Here is a 4193-nt window from a genome sequence, read left to right as displayed (position 1 = left end):
GGTATGGAATGCATTTTTCTAAGTTCACCACTTATATCAAGAAAGAACTTAGCTCGATAAATTGATACTTTTTTAATAATTACAAAATTATAAAAATCCCAACATTTCTAACCAAAGTAAAATAATATAGACACAAAGAAGTCTAGTCTACCTATTGATAATTTGATTAAAATAAACACATAAGTTTCACTTCTACGCAATATCAACTTCCCAAAACTTAAAACAAAATTACAAATGCGCTATCGAACAGAAATTTTAAAAAGAATAAAAGCATACAAGAAATTTACAATCTCAAAAACAAATTTTATAATCTAATATCTTGAAAAATAATCTAATAGTTGTTACCTATCTAAAAATTTATAAAGTAAGGTTACAAATGAAACAAACAATTTTAGAATCCAAAACCCAACAAAAACACCAATCAAAACCACAAAAGGACAAAAAGCAAATTACATCAAAATCCTAACTTTTTTCTCCCTAATATCCAAAACAAAGAAAAGGTATCTACAACATTTTTAACTAAACCAAAATCAAAATGATATTAAAGCTATAAGAAATAGAATTTGTAATAATTAATTACTCGATTAATTGGCAAATGAATTTAAATACATAGCCAAGGGAGTGCGTTATGATATAAAGTCAAATTCTCACTTTTAAATCAACTAAATACTAACCCAAACTAGATTTATTATTATTAATCCAAACTAAATTAAACCAAATTCAAAAGAGGGGACAAACACACTAAAATGTATCCGCACAAAGCAAAAATGTTAGAAAGAATAAGTAATTCACCACAAAGCTGTCAAAAACAATAATAAATCCACCAAAATAAAAGTAGAAAATCGAATAGAAAGAGAGAGAGTAGTCACTTTTTTGTTGTAGGGAGAACATGAAATATATGAATGAGAGAGAGGCGCAAAGGAAATAATAGGAAATTTACAGAAAATTGGATGGGGAGAAAAAGAGAAAAGAGAAAGGGAGATGAAGAGTTTGGAACAATACTGTAAAGTGACGAAGAATTATAGAGAAGAAAAAGAGTTAAAGAAATAGAGAAAGGGGAGAACAGTTATTGTATTAGTGATAATGCAATAGACTTCGACAGAAACCGAATAAGCCCATTATAATAAACTTATAACGGGCCTACAAACATGCAAAAATCAAGACCATTTATTTTATTTTATTTAGTTTCATAACACGCGTTTTACGCGTGTAATGTGATATTTTTTTTTTTTTTTAGGTTTTATTTATTTATTTTATTTTTTTATAGGAAGTTGGGATATATATATATATATATTTTTTTTTTTAGAACATGGGGCCTAGTTGTATTCCTCATCCATTATTTAATTTTAATTTGAAACATGGTAAAGTATGGTCTTTAGTTGGTTGTATACATAGGGTAGTTTTATAAATATGGACATTTTTTTTTCAAATAATTTTTTTTATCAATTTACGATTTTTACCTATTTTTATGTTTTAAGAATAAAGATAAATTAATTAAATTAAGAGTATTTTTGAAATAAAAAAAGAGGTAATAACTAATTTTTTGAATTATATAAATTAAATGTAAATTGTAAAATACATCCTTGAAATTTTGGGATATTTAGCTCTTACCTTTTGAAGTTTCAAATTTTAAATTTTAAATGGAAAGTATTTAGATAAGCTAGTACAGTGTATTTCATTGGTCTAATGAAAAAAATGAAATGTCATCTTTATTATTTCATATAAATTAAACAAAATTTAAAATTTATGAAAAATAAAATTTGTGCTCCAAAATTTTAAAAATTACACAAACAAGGAAAGAAAAAAAAAAAAAGCACATTGAATAATAGTTTGACAAAGTTTAGATATAAAATTAGTTGTAATCTAAAACTACTTAACATCATTTTTATTATTGGTAAATTTTGATAAATTCATATTTAAATTAAAATTTAAAAAAATTAAAAATTAATAAATATGTCATCAATAAATTGTTTAAATAATAAATTTTTTTAATTTAAAATTATAATATTAATAATATTCAATTAACACAAAATTTGACATATATATTAAAGGTGGACATTTATTTTAACCGAAATATGTAATAATATTAATTAAGGTTACTCCCAATTTTGGTAAACTTTAAAATCTAAATAGACAAATAGAACAAAAAATTTGAAGAAGCAATCACACAGCCGATAAACAACTTAAAGGAAATCTAACATATAGCCGATGAATAACCCAGACAAATTAAACACAAACAATGAACAACCTAGAAAAATGAAACTTGGTTCTCGGATCCACAAATCCATTTGCTTTTCTTAGGAAACAAACACGAGAATCAAGCAGAAACCCAGAAAATTCATTAGCATCCTCAACAACCAAATTCTCCAGCTTCATCAACAAACCCAAAAAAGGAGAGGGTTGCAAAGAATGAGATGAATCGTTGGTTGACCCAAATCGTTCTTTGGGTCTCTCTTTATCTGGGTTTTGTTTCCCATGACTCCATAAAGTAAATCAAACCCACCCAACCCAACCCAGATCAAAACAACACAATCCAAGCTTCATCTGCATTACTACAACACCACCAAACCAAACCCATCTCCGATCTGAGACCACACACCAGAACACCCAGTTGAAGAAATCACTCGGATCTTCGAAAAGAAAAACCCACTTCCATTCGGGTTTGACTCGATTTTGAGAGGGGTAGAAGTGCAAGTGTGAGAGAAAGTACAAAGTTTTTCAGTGTTTCGAAGCTTTTCTGGATTTGTAATTGTTTATATGTTTTTTTTTTTTTTTTGATAGAATATAATTGTTTATTATGTGTTTTTTTTTTTAAATCTTTTTTCTGTTTATGTAATTTTTAAAATTTTAGAGCATAATATTTTTCATAAACTTTAAATATTATTAAATTTTATTGGACACGTTACTAGCTAATGTATCACTTAGCACGAACATATCAAATTTAATTATGTAAAATCTAAAATTAATAACTTTAAAATGTATAATTTTTTTTATAGATAATTTTCAACCTATAAAGTTTACTCATGATAATAATGGTTTATCATCAGATTAAGACACCAATCGATTTTTGATATAAATCAGACTTGCACTCCAAATCTCTTATTCAACTATCAGAGATTTTATCAGTTGAATTAACTAAAACTCATTAAAATGTATACTTACTTAGGGTTAGGAGTGTGTTTGCAATTTACCATTTTATTAAAAAAAATTGAATGAAGCTTTTATGAACCATATTTATTATGATTGCTTGGTCAATGATAGTTACAAACAAACAGAAGCCATTTTTAAGTTAAAACCTGTCTAGAGACTCTGGACGGTGCAAAGTCATAGTCCATTATTGTATATTTTAATCATTTATATATTTAGTATTAATAAAAGGACAAGCAAAAAGAAAAAATTATGATTGCTTATATTCAATGATAATTTTAAACCAAAGAGTACAATTATTATGTTTAGATTATACACCACTTGACATATTAGTTGAATATGAAGTTAGGTGTGCATTATTTCTTAAAACAAGTTTTTTTTTATTATTATTTTTTTTTTTAATGGGAGTTTCTTAAAACCAGCTGATCAAAGGGATTCCAAAAATTACCTTTGTTTTAGGTTCTTAACAGCCCCCCACCATCCCAAAAAAAAAAAAATGAAGAAGAAAACTTTGCTGTATTGTTTGGGCTCATATGCTCAGTGCTTGGCCCAAATAGTGCATTTTGGTTTAGTTACTTACGTCTCATCTAACTTGATATAGTTGTGGGTCATTTAGCCCGACTTGGTTACAAGCCATCTATCCTGATTTGAAATAGTTAAATTAATGGATTTAAAGCCCAAATGATTTAAGAAGGATTTGAGCTTAAAGCCCAATTGTGTAACTGGCCGATTGGGTCTTTAGGCCTTATGTATGCTCCAAACATTTAAGACTGGTGGAACTCCTAACCCAAGTTCAACGCCATATCGTATCGTGTCATATCAGTATTTGTGTCTGTCCATGCTTGTTAGCTCAATGCCAAAACACATTATATAACAAGTTATTTACAACATGAATGGTAATGAAATTTTAAATATGAATATAGCACCCACTGTTATAGCCATGTAATTAAATAAGGCTATATCACATAAGGGGGGATTAATATTGATGTAGAGTATAGCTAAGTACTACAATTGTGGGTATTTATCCTATATATTATTGTACTCAA

The sequence above is a fragment of the Quercus lobata genome, chromosome 7 (genome assembly GCF_001633185.2).
Source record: "Quercus lobata isolate SW786 chromosome 7, ValleyOak3.0 Primary Assembly, whole genome shotgun sequence".
NCBI lineage: Eukaryota > Viridiplantae > Streptophyta > Magnoliopsida > Fagales > Fagaceae > Quercus > Quercus lobata.
Note: the sequence above shows the minus strand (reverse complement) of the source record.